The sequence below is a fragment of the Callospermophilus lateralis genome, unplaced genomic scaffold (genome assembly GCF_048772815.1).
Source record: "Callospermophilus lateralis isolate mCalLat2 unplaced genomic scaffold, mCalLat2.hap1 Scaffold_123, whole genome shotgun sequence".
Classification (NCBI taxonomy): Eukaryota; Metazoa; Chordata; class Mammalia; order Rodentia; family Sciuridae; genus Callospermophilus; species Callospermophilus lateralis.
The window spans coordinates 1,421,004-1,435,643 of NW_027512416.1; the positions used below are offsets into that span (position 1 = coordinate 1,421,004).

Sequence of the window (14,640 nt, forward strand, 5' to 3'; positions counted from 1 at the left end):
TACCTTCAACTTACTGTTTCTTCCTTCTCTCAGACTATACTGGTCAACAACACCATGACTTTTGTAGATGGACCCCTCCTATCCTCCAAAGAATTTGGCGTGAACTTTTTTTCCCCCTTTGGCTCACACTTTTAATATAAAAATTCAGTTATATACAAAACTGTGAAAGTGTGACAATAACAACATATAAAATCCTGTGACTAAAAGTCCCCTTGAGTGCACTACAGGGCACAGGCACCTGCCCAAATAGATTCTGCAGTGGAAACATAAACTAATGTAAACCAGGGCTACTGGGAAGCACCAACATGTGTGTTCTCCAATCACAGACCGATAGCTACTCCAAACGTTCAGTAACAAAATGTACAGCATCTTTCCAGGAGCAGCAAGGCAGACTTAACTCAAGATGGACAGGCATGAATAAACCCAACAAAAAAAAGTACTGCATACTTAAATTTAGGATAGTCATTTATGAGGATCCTCTCAATTCCAATATAAGGAAGAAATCCTCTGGCTCTACCACAGCGTCTTTTTTTCTCTAGCTGGTGTTGTTCTTGTTTATAGAGGCCTTGGTCATCAACAGCATTATTATCTCTTGTTATCTTTGATCAAAAATTTGATATGTCCATTTTGCTTTTTGTGAATCTTCAAGATTTGCTGAACTTGGTGAGGGGACTTTTCTTCTATTCCCCAAACAACAATTTCTCCCACTCATATGGGAGCTTCAACTCAGATTTGATAGAAGGAGATCTCCTCTATGAAATGCAGGTTCCATGTTGCCACTGCCTCTTGTTCATCCAACACATAATGTCCAAGAAGTCTGTAGAGACAACTTGGCAGGACGGCTAGTGGAACACCCGCAGCAGGGAAGCGCTAGATGACCTTCTGGGGAACCACTGGCATGCTGGTGGTGCTCACCTGGCCTGAACTTTTTGTGTTTATATTTCTAAAGCATGGGATGTCCTTTTTATTCATAATTATTACACAAAAATCATTTTCCATAAAGACTTTTCCAGTCTGTCTTAAGTCTTAAGATCTTCTGCTTCTTAGCAGTTGCAAGATATTTCGGATCTATGCATTTCATTCTACCTTCTGTCTTATTATAATTGTGTCCGTCTTCTGCTTGAGTGCGTAAATGTCTTGAAGAAGGCCATATTATATAAATTTCTGAATGATCCACATTATCTATCAAAGAGTATTGTACATTCTCAAGAAGTAATTACAGGAAAAAAAACCTTAATTAATATCGATTGTGTTTGTAATGCTATATTTTGCCTACTCTCTTTTTCACTTGAAAGAATGTAAGCTCCATGAATTTTATATACTTGGATCTGTTGTTGACAGACTTGGATCTGTTGTCTTCACTAAGTATATTCCCAGTGTTTGAAAAAAGTATTTGCAACACAAAATCATACTATTTACTGCCTATAATAATGCACCTGTATTTATAAGTTAAATAATTACTGAATAAAATCAGGACTATTTCAAAATTAATTTGCCATTTAATAATGTTAATAAAGTATTATTTTAGACAGACGGCTTTGACCATCTAAAACTAGCTTTAAGGAAAGAGTGTCTTGATTTGAAAGAATATCATGATGACTGATAACTGAACTGTTGTTCAATCATTTCATTTAACCAGATAGAGTTTCCACACACATTTATGAATTTTATTCACCAACACAATCATCCTATTTGCTCATGTACTATTCAAAATGCAAAATTTATCCCTAATTAGACAATATAAAACCAACAAATAATGTATGCCAATTAAATGTATTTAGGAAGATTTTTTAGCGCTGATTTCTGAGATAAACAGATAATTGTGTTCTTTTTTCTATGTGTGTGCACACGTGTGTGTGTGTGTGTGTGTGTGTGTGTGATAGAGAGAGAAAGAGAGAGAGAGAAAGAGAGAGACAAAGAGACAGAGAGACAGATTTGTAACTAATATAGGGACCCTATCCTTACCTTTTATGTATTTAACAGTATTAACTAATATTCTTGGTGGAAAATGTAATACTGGACATTGGTGAATCTTGCAATATGGAACGCTTATTTTTCAAAGGCAGTTTGTAGGTAAAATATGATTATATTAAAAAGCCACTCTGTTAGAAGGAAGCTTTTAATCTTTTGGTGAATGGCTTTTGACATATGAACAATTACTAACTTGCATTTTTTTTTACAATGAAATATTGTATGTATGAACATATTTTTGTTGTTTTAGTCAGCTTTTTCTTTGCTACAAACAAAAGACCTGACAAGAAAAATTAGAGGAGGAAAAGCTTATTTGGGGGATCTGTTTCAGAGGTCTTAGTCCATAGACTACCTATTCTATTTTTTGGGGCTTGAAGTGAGGTAGAATATCATGGCAGAAAAGTGTGGCACATACAAAATATATACCCCAAAGGCACACCCCCTTATGACCCACCTCCTTCAGCCACATACTACCTGCCTTCAGTTACCACTCAGTTAACCCCTATCAGGGAATTAATTCACTGATTGGGTTAAGGCTCTCATAACCCAACCATGTCACCACTAAACCTGCTTGCATTATTGTACTCATAAGGTTTTGGGGAACACCTAATACCTAAACCATAAAACATTTATACACGTGTATTCTTCAGAAAGAATGAGAGGAAAATATATTAATACCTGAGATTTAATTTTTAAACTACTTTACTTTGCAAAAGTTCATTTTAGGCAGGAAGTGATAGTGTTCCTGTAAAGTACAGCTTACTATCTGTGTGCTAATTGAGCTTATCTCTTGCTTGAAACAGAATTATAACTTCTTAGGCTTAAGAAAAGCTGTTATATTCAATACAGTGGTATTTACAAAGGATCTAGCTTAGTAGACACTTTATCTTTCTCTGTGCTTCCTTGTCTTTGTTAGGCAGAAAAGAATTACAGAGTATTATTCTTAATTCGCAGAAAAGGTGTGATATTTTACTAATGAAATGAAAATGATTGCTGGAATATGTTTACATGTTAATAAGTGGCAGAAACTCAGAGAGAAAAACACCCTCTGATTTTTGTTCTCATAATTTCTCTTTGGAGATCTGTACTGAAATAACTTGCCCTTTTATTATAATTCATGTAAATAATTCTGAATATTTCATTTATATTTCCTTTTAGAATTACTTTCTAAGTAAGACATGTCAAGCCTACAGAATCCTAGCTTTATATGAAGCTAAGTTCAGAAAAAGAGTTTTGTATTGAAACAGCACAGAAAGATTCCTTAAATTGTTGTATTGCTCATCTGAAATTTACATTTAGTTTGAAATCTTATAGGTTTATTTTCTAAATCCAGAAACTCTACATGGAGACACACTATATTTTAAGATATTAACTCTACTAGAAATCTTCTCCTGTTTTCTGGGTAATACCATAGCCAAAGGAAAAGAATCAATACAGTATCCATTTCTAAGGAGGATACGTATGTCCATTTCTAAAGACTCACATATTTCAAAAAGAGGTTGACCAGCTGCAGTAATATTTCACCCTTGGAAAATGATCCATTTTTGTTCTTGAAGAGGTTCTTCTAGACATGCTAATTGCTTTATTGGTTATATAAGGTGTCTTACTATTATGCAACTTTTTATTTCCTTAGAACTTAGATCACAGGTAGCAGGTTGCAGTGTAACTACCCCATATTTCTACTATTTCTCAATCCCACCCCTCCAGAGTGCTGGGAAAGGAAACCAGGGCCCATGAATGCTAAGTAAGTATTGTTAGAGGTTTACAAATAATGTAGCCATTGAGCAATGACTGCCAGGATACTCTCAGATGTAGATCAAACTATGGCTTCTAGATGAGAATGCCCAAAGGTACAGAAGTCTGCCGTCCAGTGGCATCAACCTTATCTTGGTTAACTGTTCAATCACCACTCATCCTTAATACATGCAAAGCACTACATGTACATAGTCAAACCATAATCAAATATAAATTAAAGAATTGAAAATATGAGTTACATTAGTAATAAAGACCAAGTTAGGTTGAGTATTACAATGGTTCTATGTACAACCTCTAAGAATATGGGCAAACTCTCTCTCTTTCTCTTTCTTTCTCAGTCACACACACACACACACACACACACACACACACACAGAGAGAGAGAGAGAGAGAGAGAGAGAGAGAGAGAGAGAGAGAAATTTCTACTGGATGCTTTTATTAATAAGAAAGTGTATAAATAATACAATATGAGATATGAATACGTGGTGCCAACAGAGAAAAGGAAGTTTATCTTTTGTATACCTTAAATTCATATTTAATAATTATATACATGTAAGTGAAGAATACTTGGTTAACATCTTTCTTTAGTACCTAACTCAGTACCTATCTTTTTATAAGTAACCATCAATGATTATTGATTAAATGAATAGATAGATGTTCTACCTTCAATGAGCTAACAGTCCAGTGGAATAGATGGCTACAGAAAGGCATAAAAGTAGCACGCCATTACTGGTGTCATGATAAATATTGTCATATATTACATATTAATATTAGGCAAATGAGGGGATACAAATAACAATTCTACTTGGGAAGCCAGAAAGGCATCCTGAGATAGTTGACCTGTGAATTAAACACAGTTATCCCAAGAAAGTATGTGAGAGGATGAAGAGTCTGTAGAGAGACAGCTGGATGTGAGAAGAAACCCATGTGATGTGGTGAACTTCAGTGAAGTAAATATTTCTGAGGTGTAAATTTTAATGAGAATCAGACAAAAATTGAAGCTGAAAAGTTTCAGGGCCTCATTTTAAGATTAAAGAGCTTGGACTTTATTCTATAAACCACTGGGAACCATTGACAGATTTTAAGCAGGACCTATAAAGGTCAGATATGCTGTTTAGGCAGAACATTTTTCCAATTATGAGGGAAATGGCTCTATGAGGGGCAAAATTATAGGCAAGGGGGACAATTTAGGTAACTGTAACAGTAATCTAAGGATGAGATGAGAAGGGCAGAAAAGTTACTGGCAAAAGTGGTTGACTGAGGGTGGAGTTTAGGATATAAATGTTGAAGAAATATTATAGAGGTAAAAGTAATAGTGCTTGGTGATGGATACAATGTAAGAGTTAGGAATCCAGAAATGTCTGAAAGACAAGTTTTAGGGAAGGATTTGAAAATTTGGGGAAAATTGTAAATTTTTGGAACAAATGAAATAACACTCATCAACTTCAGGGTGAAATGGTGAGAGTGTGCGAGATTGCCTTAACAAACACCAGCAAAATTGAAGAGCTTTAAAGAAAACAGAAGCCTAGAAAGGTCAAAATTGGAAGTTCAGGAAGAGAATAGGAAGAAAAGGGGATGATGATCAGAGAAGATAGAGGAGAAACAGAAGAATATGGGTCAGGAAGAACAAGAGTGTAGAGAAATTTGAGGCAAGAATAACAGTGCCAAATATAGTACAGAAGTTTGGGAAGATGTAGCTCCATCCAAACACCTTTTAGAATATCTTTGTAATACATGACTAAAGACAGATTCATTTAATTTTATTCTCCTTGTTTAAAGAACAGATTGTAAATCAGAAATGTGATAGCCACAGGCCAGTCTTGACATTTGATAAAGACTTTTTGCCCTATTTAATGTATTATCTAGCACAATTTTAAGATGCACTAATTAAAATTTAAATGACACCTATTTTAAAATGTTTTCTTGCTTCATGTAAATTTAGAATGGGTTATTCAAGTTCCTTTATCCATCAGGAAATTAACTTATAGTTAATTTCCTGATGGATAAATATATACTGGATATACTAAATATACACTGGATATCCATCTAAATTTCTTGAGAGAAACCATATTCTTTTAACTGTAAAACAGATTATCTAAAAACTATTTGTTTATGCATACTTGCATGAAAAAAATCTCCAAGAGCCTTTTTAGAAGTATTATGGGATAATCATTAAATATAATTGATCATACTTCATTTCTTTAAAATATGATATTTATTTATGACAATTCTACTTTTAAAATTGCATTATAGACACTGCCTACTTAAGAAGTTCTATTTGAGAGGAAGGGAAGTTTACTGAAGATTAGCAGAAGAAAGATAAGGAAAGTGGGGGATGAGAAAGGATGAGAAAACTCAGAAGAGCTAGTTTCATAATGTTCATAAATTAGAAGTAGTGAGGCTAAGAGAGAAGCCTCAACTGCACTTATTTATTAGATACATGTGCCGCAGCCCGGTTGGCTGGGCAAAATAACCGAGGGGTGACGAATGACTTGTGTACCTTGATTCAGCAGGAATGGAAGCCATTTATTGTAGGACAGCCGTTTATTGTGGTATTTATACATTTTACACAGCTTATCTAATTAGCATAAAATAGAAACAACAGTCAACCAATAAGGGATCTCCACACTTAATGGCTCACTTTTGTTACTTCACAAACCACTCCCTCTGGCATTTTGCCAGGCACCATGCAGACTTGTTTAAAGACTAACATTTCTCTGGCAAAATACCAGGTGCCATCCTGACTTGTTTACATACTCTTACACACATGAGCCTCCTGGAATTTGCATGCCCATAAATTTCTTGTTGGATAAATCTTCCCTTAATGGCAAGTTAAATATCATGCTCCATGGCCTTCTATCTGTCCATCCTGACTTCTCATCTCTGTATCACCAGCTGTCACATCATCATCCCCCCAAATCTTTCCTCTACTGATAATACCTAGATTCTTGTAACTTGTAAAGTATAACAACTTAGAAACAATCCTCATACTATGCACAGATGTCAAATGGTGGGTAGCAAAAGACATTCCATGTCTCCTTCCTAGAAACATAGCAGCCCATTGTATAGTTAAAAACAAACAAACATTTTATTTTTCTGTAATATTAAAAGATTCACTGAAGCTTACTATTTTCAGTGTAAAGGATTTATTTTTCACTGTATAATTTATTTTTATTTATTTATGATTATTTGCATTTTGTACTTACCAGGACTTGACATTTTCCTTTAATATAAGGCAAAGCTGGGAAAAAAGTGATTTGGCTTTTGTGGTATCGCTGTCCTTACCCTTGGGCTGCTCTGCTCCTCAGCAGCTACCTTTAACCACTGTACTCCAACCATGGGGTTATTTTGCTTAACACCACTGAGGTCAGACAAGGTCATTCTTGGTTTCTCCAATAGAAACCCCAGCTAGTGGCTGCACGCAGTTATCCTAGGATTAACCTGATTCCCCAGAATTTTCATTTGCTGAATCATAATAAATGCCTACTGTTACTTGGGAGTCAGAATTCTCTCTTCAAATGATTGTACTTGCTATAATATTTGGTGGGGTTTTCTGCAAGTTATTCTATTGGGGGAAAAAAAGCTAAAACCATTTTGTCTAATGTTTAATTCATCCTGCCTGTGTTTTTTAGAATGGTGTTTAGTCAAAGAGTAAAAATACGAATGGCATACTGGTACATGAGTCATAATTCAGACATTGTTGATGTACTAAGTAAATATTAGTCCTGACAATCTCATTTACTGTTATGAGTTTCTTGAAGAAATGCTTATTGGCCATAGACAATGTTGAAACAAATCTTTGAAGTTTTTATTTCCAAATACACTTAAAAAATGCAAGATTATTTTAGGTAGAAAAAAAAGTTGAAATCAGTTGAGTGTTATCAGTTGATCGCCTTGTGGACAAGTCAACATCACATAGTGGTTAACAGCAAGAACTCTGAAGCCAAATCTGCCTGAGTCAGAATCTTGGTTCTACCACTTACACACTTGGGCAAGTGATGTCATCTCGTACAGTCTCAATTTGTTTTCTTTGAAGATAGTGCTAGTATTACTACCACTTTACAGGGTTGTTAAGAGATTAAATGGTTTAGGAGTAAAGGAAACAGTGTGCTGGTAGGTAGCTCTATAAAAATCTATCAAATAAAATAAAAATGGAGAATGGTTTATCATTGGCAACTGCAAAATTAAACTTTAATAATTTCTAAAATTTCTCTGATCATACTTCCCAAGGTGGAGTCAGTGTTCACTCCTTTGTGTTTTACCCATGTCTCTTTCTTACCTCTTTGGGTCCTTGTCATAGAGTCAATAGCTTGATTGGTTTATATGATTCTTTTACTGGACTTCGACAGCACAGATTATTTTATGATCACATATTTGTTTCAGGAGATTGTTAAGAAAGATTCTTAACAACATTTGGGTCTTAATAAAGATTGATGTTGAATTGAAGAATACTCTCTTATTTCTAATCTACTATGTGAATTCTTATTATTGGTTTATTACTTAGTATATCACAAAATATTTTCCCCTATTCCGGCTTTATTTTTCTTACACTCATTGAGTCTTTTTTTTTTAGGTGAAGATTTGTAACTCATTGAATATACACTAAAATGTCACTTTTCATATGTTATCGTTAACTCCAAACCATGTGAATTTGGGCAGTATTGCAAATGAGGAAATTGAAGGGAAATAAAGTGCATAAATTAATTAAGATTCCATACTTAACATACTTAACATAGAGGGAAAGCTATGTTTATGAACTTTGGATACAGCATTTTTTCCCCTATCTCCTTTTTTTTCCTTTGTCTCCTGAAATCAATCCCTAGAGGAAGTAACCACTTGAGAACTATTTGTGGAGAACTTTTAGCAGGGAAAGGCAACATCAGAAAGCACAAATATTATGAAGGTTTGAACATGGAGGAGAGTGATTGTTTTTACTAAGATGGGCTAACTGTTCCAACACTCATAATTTAATCTCAAATCAGATTTTTTTTTTACAAATTTAACACTTTTGCTATTTCCATTTTCTAATGCTGATTGTCAACCAAGTGATCATTTAAACCCAAGAACTGTAATATGAATATAAATCCAGTAAAACCCCACAATTTCTAATAGGTTTCCATGGAAACACAAAACTGTGACTCCAAGATTCAGTCATTTTTTCTTTCCTGTTGGATCATTTGTAGTGAAAACGTGTGTTTCCAAATGCACTGAACACACTCAGAAGAAGCTATTTACTTAATTGCACCTTTTATTTCCAAAATAAAAGGATAGATCTAACACTGTACTTAAAAACATAACTATAATCAGGAAGATATGTATTAGTTGTCAGTCTTCCCAGATGAAGCCTTTGACACATGTGGGGATCCAGTTGTGAATTTCATGTGCTGATTTACTTTATGTATGGGTGGTATTTCTTTTAAATTTAATTTTTAATTTTTTTTAACAAGAGCCCATGATAAAGTTAAACCTAGCAGGACTTCATCCAAAGTCTAAAGGATTATCCTAAATCGCAATACTTGTAAGTAAGCCAAAATTAAAATAGAAAAGAAAAAAATAAAATTGAAATCAATTTTACATGCTCTGTAACTTCTTCTCACTACCCTTTACAGAAAAGAAAGCTGATTATTTCACACTTGTTGAAAACATGTTAATTCAGAGCTGTCTTATATTGAAATGTACCCTAAAACACAAAATCTTTTTGTAATATGAATTAGGAAAATATTGGTTATGAAAAAAATCACATTTTGAGTATTTGTTTCTGATTGTCAAGCCTGAGAACTTAGGATTTGAAATTTATGATCCCAGGTAAATAAAGAATTTTTGATATATTAATAACATATTTCTAACATATATTTGAAATCATAATATTTTCATAACACAATGATGGTCAGAAAAGTTTCAATTAGGAAAAAGCTAAAATACACAACAGATAATATTAGATGCACATGCATATGGAAAATTAAGTATTATTTCTATGTAGTTTTCATAAAAAAAATCTCACTCTCTCAAATACCTTCCACAGAGTATTTGATATCTAATAGTTTGCTCCAGGCTCCTGGCATCTAGTAGCCATTTCTATTTTGCAAATATAACTTATCTGCACATGAATATAATGTAATAGCATTATAAATTCAAATTATGTTAACAATGTTCATATTTGGTGGAACGTGTTAAATTAATTGAAATTAGAGTCAATCAGTAGCCATATGATATTATTAAAAAGTATGGCAACTGATGCACGGGCATAGTTGTTTACTGTGTAGATTATAAGCCATACAGTATATTTACTCTATTTACTATAGGTTAAAGTAGAGCATCTAAATTGTATTAATATGGATACTATATTAGTACTGCTATAAAAAGCCCTACACTATGATAAATACTATCTAATGTTCTTGTCATATTTTTTTCACCACTGTGACCAAAAGGCATAACAAGAACAATTTTAGAGTAAGGAAGGTTTATTTGGGGCTCTTGATTTCAGAGGTCTCAGTCTATAGATTACCAACTTCATTACTCTGAGATAATGTGGGACAGAACATCATGGCAGAAAGGTATGTTAGGAAGAAAATAGCTCAGGACATGGCAAAACAGGACATAGAAAAAGAGAGTTCTGCTTACCAGGAAATAATATAAACCTGAAAGGCATGCACTCAGTGATCCACTTCTCTAGTCACACCCTACTTACCTACAGTTACAGTGCAGATAATTGATATCAGTGTATTAATCCAGTTTAGGTTAAGATTCTCATAATCCAATCTTTTCACCTCTGAACTTTCTTGAATTCTCTCGTACATAAGCTTTTGGGGGATACTTCCTATTTAGCGCTTAACATATACATTATCTTAAAAAGTCTGTCATTGAACCCTAATTATTTATTACACATGATCATGGATCTAAAACAAAGGAGATTCCAGATTTCTGAGAAAATAATATTTCTAAAAGGAAAACAGAGCACTGACTCTGCTAAGGATTTCTATGAAGGCTTTCTCAGTCAATATAAGGAAATTATCAGATCTCATAGACATTGGTATGATTACTTTGTAGAGGGAGAAAATTTAGGAATAGATTAAAAAATTCATACAATTATTAAATGCCAAACCTGAATCCAAACTCAAGTTTTCTGACCTCAAATATGTTATAGATGATAATATACATAACATAGTGAACAACTGATGAATGCAAAAAAAAATTACCGTGGTCTCTAATGGTTATAAAACACTAAGTTGAATATGCTTGACATTAAATTAGGTTTGAAAAATAGCTCAGCTTTTTGAAGTAGGGAGGGAGGATATCTTAGTAAATCTACAGCATAAACAAAGGCAAGAAAATGTTGAACCCTAAAATGATGGCTGAGAATATTTGTTGTCGTTGAGCTTTTCCTAAATGAAGGAGGTAGAGAAAATGTACATTTCAATCAGTTTGCAGAGAGCTCCTAGCACCAGGCTAAATCTGCAATAAATAAATGCACGGTGAATTGTGTGGCAGATAAGCATGGTGAGAGATGGAGAGCAAAGTGCAGGGCATGTTTTGATTATATGTTGCAAAATAAAGCATGGTTAGCTTATTCATGCAGGTGGGAATACTAGCAGAGTAGAAAAAGTGGCATTTCTGTCCTCAGTGTGCTCCAAGTACATTTCAAGGGTAATTTTCCATTGCAAGTATTACTCAAAGCACTAGATAATTATGTTATTTAAATATTCGAGTAATACGGTTCTGTAAAGGAGCTTTTGGGCAAACATATTTTAGATTTGTCATTAAAGTAATTCAGTTTTTCTAGAATCTATGACCTACCACCAGCAATGGAGCATTTCTAAGGCCTTCTGGGCAGATGTAATAGACAAGACATTGTTGCAGACAAATTTTTTGCAGAGAAAGATTTTGAAATCCTGCAGGGAACCAAGGAAACTATACTCCCAAACACTCTCCCCTGCAGAGAGGGCTTTGTCACTGACTGTCTTTTACTCCTTAAAAATCAAAACAAAACAAAAGAAAAAAAAACCCACTTTGAACCTGGAAGTGATAACTGATAACTATTGTTACCTTAAAAATAAATTCCCACAGGAAATTATGGAAATATTGATGGTTATATTATACCATGAATGGTGGCTTTATTTTTTTCACTTTTATCAATGATATTTTATTATTTTAACTTTCCTTTGCAGGCATTATTTTTAAATTGACACATAGAGTTATACATATTAAGGAGGTATTATGTGATGTTTCAATACATGTATAATTGTATAGTGTTCAAATCAGAGAAAACATACCTATCTCATATTTTTACCATTTCTTTGTGGTGAAAACTTTTACGATGCTTTCTAAATAAACAGTGTACTTTCTTTATCTTCTTAATAATAGGTATTTTGTTTTCATATGCATAACTTCTCTCAATATACAAATAAAATGTTTATTTGCAAGTGAAAATGCATTTTCAAAAAGTCCATTCACTATAAATATTTACAGAACATATACTCTGCTACACAATTGTGCTGGATTTGGGGGCTATAAAGTAAAAAGCATAATCTTTTTCTAAATAATGCTCAGTAATGCAATGAATGAATTAATGATTTGTTCAGTGTCTTTCTCTGTTATCAGAAAATGTTTGAATTCCTACTCTTTGCAGGATCATATGTCCAACTTACCTGTAAGACTTTCCTTGTTCATTAAATTCAAGATTACTTAAAGCAAAAACTATTAGCAGGTTTATATGGTGTGGATAATCATGAAAAGATTATATGATACACTCACCTCTCTTCTTTCCTCACATGACAGGAGAAAGAACTTAAGTGATGTCATTTGTTATCTTAGATTTTAAAAATGTTTAGATGTGAATGAGATTTGTACTAGGAAAATTGTTCTAGGTATATATATATATATATATATATATATAGTCCTACAACTTACATATTTATATGAAATTCCTAATACCTGGGAATAATGCATATCATTTTCAGGACCTGATAATTCTTACTTTTCTTTTAGAAAAAAATGCATTTGTAGGGTTTGATTATAAATATTAAGAGAAATATTATTACAGAGACCTTCCAAATACTACTCATTGGAGATTTCTAGGTCTCTTTGATCAGCATTCTTGTGATGAAATTCAATGAAAATCCTTAATACTGAATGATCTCTTATTCCACTTTAAAGGAAGAACACTTTAAAAACTAGTTTTGTATGGTTTCCTAGGACTCTCTCTTATTGTCCTTTGATTTGGAGCTTTGTGTTCTGTGATTTTACTGTACACTCGAATGCCCCATAAAACATGAGATGAATGAGTTAAAGTAATAACATAAAAGCAGATTCTACTGTAACACATTTCTGATTTCATGGCCCTGCTCTCTGATTGCCTTAATGCAGGCACTGTCTTCTGACATAAGTGAAACAAGAAATGGTTATTCCCATTCAGGATTTTAAAATCAGGGCTAGAAATAGGGATTGGGATAATTAAGGTGTAATGTTTACTGTAGACAAGCATATGAGGCAATAAATAATGGTTGAGGTTGGTTAAACGCCAAACCGAGGCAGCGATGTTTGATAACCACTAAAGCTATTTATGGTAAATATCCTCCTAAACCATGAACATTAGTCCCATTAGATGACAGAATTCAAAAAGCAATAGGAAATCATAAAAAGTATAACACTCAATTTTCTTTCTTTTTCAGGGATATGAAAGTGCTGAGTTGTGTTTTCTTGAGAAAGCATTTAGCACATAATTTAGTTGAAAAGGTAACACAGGATAAACAAAAATATTTAATGCAATAAAAAGAATATTAAGCATAGAAATGCATCTTTCAATGTTAAAATTATTATATTTTAGGAAGTGCAGCAGGTTGGAAGGAAGAAAATGCAAAAGAGAGATCTAGGCTCATTTGATATTAATTTTTATATAACTAAACAACTTCTGATTATGATAATCTCATGTACTTTTCTTTGGGTCCATAAAGACTAGAGCAAGGAAGGAAGGACAGGAATACAGATGATGGTAATATAGAAATTTTTTCATCAATGTTTTCTGATGTATATGGATGGGACTTTTAGGCAGCAGTTTTGTCTGTGTCCCCATTTCTGGTGGGGTTTACTTCTGAGCCATTTCTCTATGTAGAATAAAAAATAAATGCCTTTATGTTGCATTCAGCCATCACCACGGGCTGCCTCACTGTTTCCTAACAGACATATATCCATATCTCTTCATATTCTTTCCAAGTTTTAGTGACAAAGGCCTTCCAGATTAGTATGATGGGTTATGAGACTCATTATGTAATTACAACAGTTTTCCCTTCTGGCATCTTTAGAAATTTTAGTTTGCCTTTTAAAACACTGGCACCCCATATCCTTTCTTTCACTCCTGAGGACTATGACTTAAGAAAGTGAGTTGGTTTCTATAATATTTGCAGTAGCAAGTCCAAATGATATTTTCTTATTGGAGATAAAAGTATCCAAATTAATTTTCCTGAACTGCAGATACTTACAAAATGTTAAATATTTTCCTATGTTTCATATAAAAACATTTAGTAGTCTTTCAGTATTGAGGAGCCATCATTTCTAGCAAGTCAGGGGTTAGTATTAAAAGATGATGTGAGTAGGTTAAATATCTCAAGGACATTTTGGGTGATGATGTGAATCGTGTGTCACTAGAGTCATCAGTTAGAAATGCTAAAATTTATGTTTGGTTTCAATACAATGGTACAAACATGGGAGCTTCTTGAAATCCCCTAAGGTATGAGGCAATCACATATAATAATGTGAAGGAGTTAGAAGGAGTATACATTTAGCTGGTTTATATATAAGGCTCAAATGTCTATATGAATTAATTAAGCAACCACACTTCAATTGTAACTATAAGGAGCTCTGATACATTTTGTTAATTCTTCATTTGTTTCCATTATGTTTTTCTTTTTCTCTAATCTT

At 33.4% G+C, this 14,640-nt stretch overlaps 1 pseudogene; it reads right to left on the reverse strand.

Moving 5' to 3' along the window:
- Positions 1 to 334: 334 nt before the first annotated feature.
- On the reverse strand, positions 335 to 772 carry LOC143389995 (signal peptidase complex catalytic subunit SEC11A pseudogene; annotated as a pseudogene).
- Positions 773 to 14,640: the final 13,868 nt, after the last annotated feature.